At 40.0% G+C, this 12319-nt stretch overlaps 1 protein-coding gene and 1 long non-coding RNA gene across 2 annotated transcripts in view; one reads left to right on the top strand and one right to left on the bottom strand.

Annotated features, from left to right (window-relative positions):
* LOC142475242 (uncharacterized) overlaps positions 1 to 12319 on the bottom strand; it is a 228384-nt gene that overhangs the window by 174309 nt on the left and 41756 nt on the right. The window lies entirely within an intron of this gene.
* LOC142475220 (uncharacterized) lies at positions 466 to 2298 on the top strand. Its single transcript, XR_012790806.1, has 3 exons — positions 466 to 605; positions 957 to 1115; positions 1212 to 2298. It is a non-coding gene; the product is annotated as an uncharacterized LOC142475220 (long non-coding RNA).

The raw sequence follows: 12319 nt of genomic DNA, 5'->3' as shown, positions 1-12319 counted from the left end.
GAAAAAACACAAAAGAAAAGCAAAAAATCACAAAAATGGAAAAAGGAAAGCAAACTAGGGGGGCGACGTTTCGAGGGGTGACCTCTTCATCTGGCCTATTCCCCCTGGTCCCAAAGGGTCCCAGAGGTACTTCAGTAAGCCTTCCCTCCCCACTGTCAAATAATCCCACACTCAGCTAATGATATAAATCTAAAGTCTAAAGTCTAAAGAGGGCAAATCACATAAGCAGATATCAAATATCAAACAATGAATATAGATACAAGAATATTGTAAAAGACACAGAACATATGCAGATATCAGATGTCAATCAGTGAACAAGTATAAGCAAACCCTCTTCCTGGTGCCCTGTCGAGTGCTTGGGATTGAACAAGCTGAATTCATTGCTTTAAGTAGTGGAGAGGATTAACAGCTCCTGTCGTCTGGCTGGTGACGTCACTGACAGGGTCCTCCACAGAAAGCTGCAGACGTGGCAAGTCACGAGAGCGCCTGTGCATACTTTTCCCCTTCACTGCTCATGAGGAATGTCACTGAGCAAGCGCAGGATCCTGTGTGGATAGTCTTTGAACAGCGTTGAGTGCTTCTGTCTCAGCTGCCTTTGAAGATATGTAAATCATGTTCCTGCTGCTTGTCTCTCACTGCGCATGTGCAAGGTCCCGATCACACAGTACTTGATCTTTGCAGCCTCTGAGCAGACGGGAAGGTTGTGCTGCTTGCATTCTTGTTGCTGGCACATAGTGCTCAGCAGTAACACACTGGGTGCTCCTGTAAAGACTCCCAAACCAAACAGAAGGCAAAACATAAGTATTAAAGCAATGACAGGCTATTCAGGTATATACCTAAATAGCTAAAAATAGTATACATTTTTTGTATATTTATATTTATATTACAACATTATATTTATATACATTTTATATTGCTGTATATTAATAAAACAATATATTTTCTTTACATTGTAGGGAGACAACTCTTCTGGTGGACATAATAAGTGAGGAGAATGATGAGAGGAGTGCATTAAGGGTTAAAAACACTCTACAGGAAAGGCACAATCTGACTGTATCCGAGAGCAACATAAAGAAGATGAGACGCAGCATTGGATGGAAATATGGACATGTGAGGTTAGTACTGGACAGTACAGGAGGTAAAAGTGTTGTTTAGGAAACTGTACTGTACTATACTGTGCTGCTAATTTTTTTTATTCCTTGTCATTACAGAGCGTACCCCATGATACGGGACGCAAACAAAATCAAAAGAGTGCTCCAGGCCCAGGCATGGATCGACAGTGGGGAGACTTTCCAAGATTGCATCTTCACTGATGAGTCTACTGCCATCTACAGTAGTACTACACATCACACAATGCCATAATACAGTACGCACATACAGTAACTGCACTAATTTTTTGTTTTCTTGTCGTTTCAGGAAAAAACGGGTGGCCTGGGGGGAGGTGGGGTTTGTTGTCCAGTCAAATCTGTTTGTACAGTAAAATGTACAGTATATAAACAGCAGTAATGATGTACACAAAACCTCTCCTCTCTCAATGAACTACTGTACTGTAGACAGAATGAGGAACAAGATAAAGACGGAAAAAATAATATTACTATACTGTATACACACAAAGGGTGAACTGCGCTCTAAATATCGTGATTAGTGTTATAAAGTGATAATAAAGTGATATTGATATAATATAAACCTGTTACTTAATTGGTGAGGATATGCTGCTATATTCGAGGAATGGCTCCACAGACCAGAGCTAAAGATACAAAGACAAAAGAAACAGCGCAAAAAACCTCATAGTGTAGTATATAAAATTATATTGTGGTAAAACAGGTGAGTATTGCACGTACATCAATTCAATAGTTACTAGCAGTACATGTTTTGGACATGTTACCAGTCAGCAACAGATGGTGGGTATGGATCACCGGATAACTCCCCTTCTCCTCTCACGTCTCGCTTGTGATGTCGCTCAGGACGCCGTGATGCAGGGCAGCAGCCCCTCAGCATGAATACAGCAGTCCGATGGAGTACAGCTGTCTCCCGACGTGTTGACTGTGGCAGTTTGCGGTAGAAGCAGGCTCTCAGTCACTGGCTTCAGGCGTGTGTCTGCACGTGTGGCGTCTGCTTGCAGCGCGCCTCGGATGACGTCATCAAGTGGCGCCGATCACTCTGCAGTCTCAGCCGGCCACAGAAGCGTAGATAGCATAGATTGCAGTAACGGAGATGGGGCCAAGTGACAAAAATAGGGTAATATCACACTGCAGGTAGTGTCAGAATGCGCCCTCTTATCCAACGCGTTTCGTACTTCAAAGGTACTTCATCAGGCATCACGGCATCCTGAGCGACATCACAAGCGAGACGAGAGAGGAGAAGGGGAGTTATCCGGTGATCCATACCCACCATCTGTTGCTGACTGGTAACATGTCCAAAACATGTACTGCTAGTAACTATTGAATTGATGTACGTGCAATACTCACCTGTTTTACCACAATATAATTTTATATACTACACTATGAGGTTTTTTGCGCTGTTTCTTTTGTCTTTGTATACTGTATACAGTATACAGTATACAAAGTATACTGTATATATATATATGCAAATATAGCTGTATGCTCATCTGCATGTCTTAGGCAGGTCTGCAACCCCGCCTTTCCCCATTATCACCCAGCATACAGCACTTCCACTGCAGCAAGGGATTCTGGGAAATGACATGCAAATGAGCACACAGTGTCACTTTTTGCCTCAATAACCATTTTTAACATGGTTCCCTATAGGCTTAAGCTTGCTGCATGGTCACAGCTTTGAGCACAGCCAGGGTTAAGGTGCATACCCAGAAAACCACCCACAGACAGCTGTTTCGACCTTGATGGGTCTCATCAGTGTGGGGTTGATTTTACTGGGAATGCAAGAGAGGCTTATGGGATAGGCCAAACCATAATACTGAGTTAAGTTATGGTGAGTAAAAAAAGTGACAAAAACCCTCCACAGGAAAGCAAATATGCAAATATAGCTGTATGCTCATCTGCATGTCTTAGGCAGGTCTGCAACCCCGCCTTTCCCCATTATCACCCAGCATACAGCACTTCCACTGCAGCAAGGGATTCTGGGAAATGACATGCAAATGAGCACACAGTGTCACTTTTTGCCTCAATAACCATTTTTAACATGGTTCCCTATAGGCTTATATATATATATATATTATACATTACAGTATATATTATTAAATAATATTCTTATAAATGTGCATTATTCATGTTTCCCCATGTTTTACAAATGTTTTCTAAATGTTTATCCAATTTCAATCTGCCAAAAAAACTTAATAAAGACTATATATTTTTATATTTGTATTTTTTGGTTCATGATAAAATAAAATAAATATTTATTCACTTTCCTGCTAATCATAATCATTGACAACAACCACAAGCCCCCCCCCTCCTACCCCTACAGTACACCAATGAATGACAAAACAACATGAATCAGTTAATGGTTTTTTTACTCTCAATTCTCACAATGCTGTGCAAATCGGATTTACATTTCAAAATTGAGAAGGGATTTTCCAAAGCGTTACCGTAAACAAAGCCTCTGAGGGTTGGGGGGGGGGTGTTGTGATTACAAGCAGGCGCACTGAGGCTTTGTAGATCGGCTATGGACAGATTAAGAACACAATGGCAATATTCAGAACATTAACGACTCAGTGGAGAGAGGGGGTTGGGTGGGCGCATTAAGCAGCAAGGGCTGAAGGATTAGTTGTGCTGCAGTGCAAAGAAATAACTGATTCCGTAGAATACAGTACATAAAAAGCAAGTCACATTAACTCCCTGTGCCTCAGGCACCAAAAACAAACAGTAGATTTTCTATATATATATATAAATGTCCATTTTTCATGTTTCTCCATGTTTTACAAATGTTTTGTAAATATTTCTCCGATTTCAGTCTGCCAGCCAGAAGAATTTAATAAAGGCTGCAGTATGTATGATTCATGATTATTTTTATATTTGTATTTTTTGGGTCCTGCCAAAATAAAATAAATATTTATTCACTTTCCTGCTAACCATAATCATTGACAACAACCACCCCCCCCCCCGACAGTATACTGTAAGAATGAATGACAAAACAACATTAATCAGTTAATGGTTTTTTTACTCTGTATTCTCACAATGCTGTGCACATCAGATTTACATTTCGAATTCGAGAGGGGATTTTCCAAAAGCCTCTAAGGGTTGGGGGGGGATGGTGTGATTACACGCAGGCGCACTGAGCTTTGTCGCTCGGCTATGGACGGATTAACAACACAATGGCAATGTTCAGAAGATTAACGAGTCTGTGGAGAGAGGGGGTTGGTAGAGTGATTCATGCTGTAAACACGCAGGCGCAGTCAGCCGATTGATGCTTGGCTAGGGACGGATTAAAAACACAATGACTACAGTAACTGCAGAAAATGAGCAAAGTGTGACTGTAAACCATACTGACTGACAAATGTTTTCACACATGTACTGTAGCAGTAAACCATACACCTGTTGATGTTTCGAATTGCTGTGCACTTAAAATGTTTCAACATTGTACAGTATTTGTAAATAAATGTTTTTGTACTGACTCCACCAATAAAAGAACATGTTGATTTGTCTTACATTACATTGTGTCTTACTGCACTGTTTTTTTACTACCAGAGCGCAAAGGCGCAAGATCGGCAACATTGTCAAAAAAGAGCAATGATCGCGCAATTGGCGTGGGAACTAGGGCAAATGGGAACTTCTGTTCTAGGGTACCCAGAAATAAAATTCATTTTGCCCCTAGATGTTAGGAATCCCCTCACTTGACCCCAACAGGGTCCGACCAGTAATGGCGGCGAGAAAGGGTCACGCCGGCGAGGAGGGTCCCATTATTTATCGCAATGGCGGAGAAATCCGCGCTGCTTTGAAACGGCTATGTCAGAATGAGCAGAAACCTGGAACCCATAACTCCGGTTCTGTTCAACCTAGAGGGCTCATATTCGGTCACCATGTAGTCCTAGTTCAGGCAGGATTGCATGGCAAATAGCGACCCTCTCGTGGCAACAGAACAGAGTCAGGGTAATGGTAAAGTTTAGGTTTCTGCCATTGATTTGCATGGCAGAAAAAAAGCCCCTTTTGTAATGTGCTTTTAAACTGTATTGTTGTTTCTCCGGTTCCGTGGGTCGTGGAAGGCTGATATTTGGCCACTATGGCAAGGGTCCTTCCGCATGAGGACCAGGCAAATTTCAAAACGCTCAGACCCACAGAACGGATTATTTTAAATTATATTTATATATTTATATATTTATACTGTATTTTAAAGATATTAAAGAATGTATTGTATTTAAAACATGTGACTGTAAACCATACTGACTGACAAATGTTTTCACACATGTACTGTAGCAGTAAACCATACACCTGTTGATGTTTTGAATTGCTGTGCACTTAAAATGTTTCAACATTGTACAGTATTTGTAAATAAATGTTTTTGTACTGACTCCACCAATAAAAGAACATGTTGATTTGTCTTACATTACATTGTGTCTTACTGCACTGTTTTTTTACTACCATACCGCAAAGGTGCAAGATCGGCAACATTGTCAAAAAAGTGCAATGATCGCGCAATTGGCGTGGGAACTAGGGCAATTGGTGTGGGAACGTCTGTTCTAGGGCACCCAGAAATAAAATTCATTTTGCCCCTAGATGTTAGGAACCCCCTTACTTGACCCAAACAGGGTCCGACCAGTAATGGCGACGAGAAAGGGTCACGCCGGCGAGGAGGGTCCTATAATTTACCGTAATGGCGGAGAAAGACGCGCTGCTTTGAAACGGCTATGTCAGAATGAGCAGAAACCTGGAACCCATAACTCCGGTTCTGTTCAACCTAGAGGGCTCATATTCGGTCACCATGTAGTCCTAGTTCAGAAAAAACAAAAACAGGTAAAGTGCACAAATTACTATTTCTAATGTTTTACCCTTCACCACCTTTGTGATAAATAAATAAATTGTACAACCTCTAAATCAATCGACAGTGGTCTGCAGCTATAGGAATAGGGATAAGTAACCCCTAAGGAAACTGAAACACAAAAAAGACAACAGCGCAAACGCACATAGTGAAGTTTGTAAAAATATATATGTGTATATTATAAGGGTAAGATATCTGCGTACATCAGATTAATTGGTTTACAGCATTTCATGTGCAATACATGAGTTACCAGTCGTCGCACTGCCACCACCGGACCTCGGGATTTCCCCTTCACAGCCTCAGGACAGGCTGTCACGATAGTGGTGTGGAGCCTCCACTCCGGTGCTGTGCATGGCTTGATGTCTTTTGCCGACTACTGCCATCACTGCCGCTTACTTATCAGACCTGCCGCCGTCTGCAACTGCCTCCAGCACCTCAGATCACGCTTGGTGTCCTTTGCTGATCGCGACCGTTGATGACGCTCTCTCCTCAGGCCTGCCGCCGCCTGCAGCCGCTTCCAGCACCTCAGATCACTGGGTATATTGTTCACAAGTCCCGTGGGGTTTTTGCGACCGGCCATAAAGGGAGGTTTAGCGTAAAGCGTGACGGTGTCGTCACTCCAGTCTCTCGAGTGCAACTGTATTGAACAATAAGTCCAATGTGGATATACCACGCAGATAGTGGAACACAATACTAGGAATATTAAAAATACTCTTTATCCAACGCGTTTCGAAGCGTAAGCTTCTTCTTCAGGGATAAATTTGTCTAAATTTAGGGCATATATATACCCTTTAACCACCGCTGATAGGTCAAACTCAGAGGTATGTGAACCAATCGGTTCAGCACTCGGCAACATCCCACAGATGTGGGTATAATGAAGTAATTACTTCTTTGTGTACTGATCTGGATTAACCTCATCAGCCCTGGTTTAGGAATAAAAATACATATTAAACAAGTTTTTATTATGCACATAACACAATTAGACTAAAATCACACTAGTAAAATTGCCAATGATTAGGAACTTTCAATGGCTCTGAAATAAAACAAACAGAAAATTAATAGCACATATACATATAACATTACTTAATATGAATGGGTATCATGGATGTTTACCATATCTTTACATGGGACTAAACGCATAGCTCATAGAGGACAGACCGTATATATTGACTAATGAAACATATTACTTAATATAGACACCACAGGTCTATGTTCTCATTTAGACCTTTTGGACCTAAAGACTTAAGTTTGTGGATCCAGTATGTTTCTTGGACCGAAATATCTTTTATTCTGTCTCCTCCACGTCTATTTTGAGGGATAGTTTTAATCCCTTTGTAGGTTAGGGATGAGGGATCTTTGTTGTGATGGGTCGAGTAATGACGACTTACACTGTGAGTCTGTAGGGCATGCTTTATATTTCTCACATGTTCTTGAATACGAGTTTTTAGACTGCGTTTTGTGCGGCCTACATATTGCAGGCCGCATGGGCATTCCAGTAAATACACTATAAATCTTGTATTACAGTTAATGAATTCTGTAATATTATACACTTTTTGGTCTATATTTGATCTAAAGGTTTTACGTTCAGAATGAAGGAGTTTGCATATTCAACATCTCCCACACGGGAAATTCCCTATTATTTTATTGTTCATCCAGGTTTGGGCAGATTTATTAACCACAGATTTCCCAATGTCACTTGGGACTAATATATCTTTTAGGCTGCGTGCCTTCCTGTATATAAATTTGGGAGATGTGCTAATATGTCCACTTAGGATGGGATCTTTTGATATAATACCCCAGTGCTTTTTTATGACTCCCTCTATTTGTTTATGCATAGAATTATAGTTAGTGATGAATGGAACTACTATTTGATCTTCGTTGGCCTTTGATGGACTTTTCTTTTTTGGTACTAACATTTTATTACGATCCATTTTTCTAACTTTTTCTAGTTCTAACGTAAGTTGTTTATAGTTGTATCCCCTTTCCAGAAATCTTAAGAACAGAAATTGGGCTTGATGTTCGAAGTCTGTTTCATTGCTGCAATTTCTCTTAATTCTCATAAACTGGCCTCCAGGTATATTACTAATCCATGATTTTTTGTGATTACTGGAGGCCAGTAGGAGATTATTCGTATCCACCTTTTTAAAGAATGTTGTGGTTGTTACCCCCTCTGCTTCAGAAGCTTTTAGATCTAGATCTAGATAGCTGACATTCTCCGTGTGTGTTACATGGGTGAATACCAAGTTGTGGTCATTATGGTTGATGTATTTCCTAAATTGGTCTACAGATTCTTCATCGCCCTCCCACACACAGAGAATGTCATCTATATAGCGACGCCATATTACTATATGTTCTGAGAATGGATTATCATGCCAGATGAATGTTTCTTCCCAGTTCCCCATGTACAGGTTTGCGAAACTGGGGGCAAAACGTGTGCCCATTGCAGTTCCGCAAACCTGCAAGAAGAACTGAGAAAGAAAAAGAAAATAATTGTGGCTTAGCACATATTTTATGGCTTGTATAATGAACCATCTGTTCAGATCCGAAATCTTAGATTCTCGTCTTAGGTAACCCTCAACTGCCGCAATACCCCTTACATGGGGAATGCTAGTGTACAAGGCTTGTACGTCACACGTTAGCCATCTGTACGACCTTTTCCATTCAAACTTTGCAAATAAGTTTAGTACCGCAGAGGAGTCCTTTAGATATGAAGGTAACTCCCCTACGATACTTTGCAGGAAGTAATCCACATATTGGGATAAGTTTGCAGTCAGTGAGGATATACCCGAGACTATGGGTCGACCTGGTGGGTTTACTAAAGATTTATGCAGCTTAGGAAGATGATAGAACACAGGTATTTTTGGTGACTTATTATATAAAAACCCATATTCTTTATCTGTAATTATTGTTAGGGATAATGCTTCATCTAGAAGCTCTTTAAATGTATTTAGAAATGGTGTTGTGGGATCTGAAGTCAGTTTCTTATAAAAGACAGGGTCACAGAGGAGTCTGTGTGCTTCCTGCTCATAAGTAGAGCGATCTTGTAGAACCACACCTCCTCCCTTGTCAGCCTGTCTAATAATAAGTTGTTTATTGTCCTGCAGGAATTTTAATGCAAGGTTTTCGGCCTTAGATAAGTTCTGTTTAGTGTTCCTTTCTCTTGCATTGTTAATCCTATTTAGATCATTATAAACCATGTCATAGAAAGTATCCACATGGTTCCCCTTAGATTGGTAGGGGTAAAATGTTGATTGGGTCTTAAAGGGAGTATGGATACATAGCGTTGTGTCACTAGCTTGTTCTATATCTATGGTTGTATCTACATTAGTGTTGGAATCTTTTTTTAATTTGATAAAGTGTCTTTTTAGTGTAATGTTTCTTATAAATTTATGGAGATCTTTAAAAAGTTGAAATGAATTTGCCCCGCTAGTCTTTGAAAAAGAAAGCCCCTTGCTTAGAACTCTTTTTTGATCGTCTGTAAGGATAAACGTTGAGAGATTAAAGATACCTCTATCTAGCGGAATTGGTTGGTTCTTTAGAATTCTTTTCTTTTGGACCCTGGATCCTCCTCTTTTCCCTCTTCGGGCAGTGGTCTTTTTAGCTTTGTCCCAGAGGTCACTTGTTTGTGATTCTCTACTGTTCTCGATTCTTTCTCTGGGGACCCATGCCTTCTCCTTATTAAATCTAAAAAAAGAGATGGTGAAGAGGGAGACGGGGAGGAGACAGGGCGACTCTCACGTATATACTCTGGTATCCTTACAAGAGGTCTATATGACTCATTTTGTTGTTGATAATTTGTTTGTCTTTTTCTGTTATAGTTGTAATTTTCGTCATAATTTCTCCCTTTATAGTTAGGATTCCTGGGATGTCCTCCCCTTTGGGGATATGATCTATCCCTCCTAGGGTAATCCCTTCTATCTATATGATGATAGCCACCAGGTTGCCTACCTCTATCATTTTGTTCTCCATTTGTTTTATGGCTATTTTGATATTCTATATTGCCATTAGGGCGACCATTAAAATCCCCATTGGGTTCATTCACAGTTCTATTGCCCACCCCCTTTCCTTTACTATCATCTTTGGCCCATGTTCGCTGTTTGTTTGTGTCGTAGTCATTTTTATCTCTATAAAACTTAAAGTGTTTTGTCTTCACAGTCTCATCATCATGTTGCTCTAAGTTGGCGCACACTTCGTGTTCCAACTCAGAGCAATCATTGCTGATGATAAGGGGCTCCATAATTTTGATTTGTTCCTCAATTTGGGCTCCCAATTCTTTTAATGATTTACTCCTTTCAAATATAATTAATCGCAATAGATCATTGGAACATTCATCCAAAATGCGCACCCACTCCTTCATGAAGTGCTCGTTATCCCTTTTTTAGAATACGAAGTCCCCTAGGAAGTCTTCCACAATCTAGATACCTTTGCATGGTACGTCTCTCAAACCATTGCTTACTTTCTGTTATTGTGAAACCCAGTGATTCAGTGTGGCGCTAAAACACAGTGATAGTGATATTTAAATAATATTAAATAATATATTGTGTAACTGAAAGAAACTCTCAACCTTCCAGGGAATATACACTGATTCCCTCACAAAACGTATGAATCCAGGACAGGAAGGGAGCAGGATCATCAGGAACACCCAGAAAAAAACATACAATAACAAATCATAGTGTAGTACTTATGGACAATTATGGGTCAGAATTCAAGAAGAAACTTGGCTCTTACGGATCGCCTACTTACAAGAAGCAGGATAAAAAACAGCGTTTTTGTATATAAAGTTGAATAATATATTCCTCCGCCTAAGATAGCAGCATACAGCAGTCACTGATGATTGTAAGCTGGATAGTGTGATCGCCGGGGCTTTCGCTCTCACAAACCAGCAACCGCATTCATACAGAGAGAAGAGGGAAACATAGTGTGTACCAGGTAACACCAAAATTTTATAAAAGTAGCATAAAAATGTGTACTCACAATGTAACGTATGAGCACATTCACATAAAGGTTTCTTGGATATCAGGCAGCTACACACACGGCTTGGCAGTTGGAAATGTCCTCCGCTCCACTCAGAAATCCCCTCCTCGAGGGTGCCCCCTCGTCCGGATAGATGGCGTCTGACGTCACTTCCTGGCCTCGGAGTGACGCCTTTTCTGGTAAGGACGGGAAGATCAGGGGGTATGGAAGACTCGCCGAGCCGCAGCAGCAGTGCCTCTGGGGTTGGAGCAGGCTATCAGACCGTCAGTGTATGATGCAGCTGTACTCTGTCTCCTTCCTTAGCTTGGCTCAACGCGTTTCACTGCATCCGCAGCTTCCTCAGGAGCAATAATCATGTCCCCTAATGGGTGTTACTTAAGTAGCATCATCAATTGAGATACTAATTGAAAACACATTTAATTAATTTACACACAGATTCTCCCACAAGGGTACACAATTCTGTGGCCAAAAATATCGACGCATAAAATACATATAATAAATTTAATTTTAATCACTCTATATTAAGAGGTACTAGAGATAAAAACATAATTAAAAACTATGATTAAAAAACTAAGATCATAATAAAACTCAAGTTGATAGTAATTAAATGGAGAGGATCCATATGCATACACAGGGGGAAAAAGAGAGAAAGGACATTGATTAGTTAAAGGGACATAGGTATAAAATAGACCAGCATGATTTAATATAAAAGAATAAAAAATACAGATTAAATATGTGAATTATATCAGAATAGCCAAAGTGCATAGTGCAATAAATAAAGTGCAATAATTAGAGGAAAGGTGCAATCTCAAAATCCACATTAAGACCATTTGGCATCAAAGTGTTGAGTTTATGTACCCAGTACATTTCCCTTTTACTTAGGTCTAAATTTCTGTCTCTACCTCTCCAATGTTGTGCCACATGTTCTATAGCAGTAAATTTTAATCCTGCTACATTGGAGTTGTGGAATATGGAAAAATGTTTAGATACATTATGAGTCTGAACACTTCGTCTAATATTACTCAAATGCTCTATGATACGTGTCTTAATTGCTCGTGTTGTTTTACCCACATATTGTAGCCCACATGGGCATTCAAGAAGGTAAATGATGTGGTTTGAATTACAATTCATGTATTGTTTTATTTTATATTCCTCATTTCTGTTGTTACTCTTAAATTTCTTTTTTTCTTGGTTTTTATGTCTACAGGCGGTGCATGAACTACACCCATAGAATCCTTCTAATTTTTGAAGCCATCCATTTTTATTTTTATTTGATTCAACCATTTTGATTGCACTTGGTGCTATCATCCCCTTTAGGTTTCTAGCTTTTTTAAAAATCACCTTGGGGTGTTGTGGCATGTTATCCTTCAAAATTGGGTCATTTAATAAAACATGCCAA

Source organism: Ascaphus truei, chromosome 2, assembly GCF_040206685.1.
Source record: "Ascaphus truei isolate aAscTru1 chromosome 2, aAscTru1.hap1, whole genome shotgun sequence".
In the NCBI taxonomy this organism is placed as follows: domain Eukaryota; kingdom Metazoa; phylum Chordata; class Amphibia; order Anura; family Ascaphidae; genus Ascaphus; species Ascaphus truei.
The sequence above is the reverse complement of the archived record's forward strand: the minus strand, read 5'-3'. Positions and strand labels throughout refer to the sequence as shown.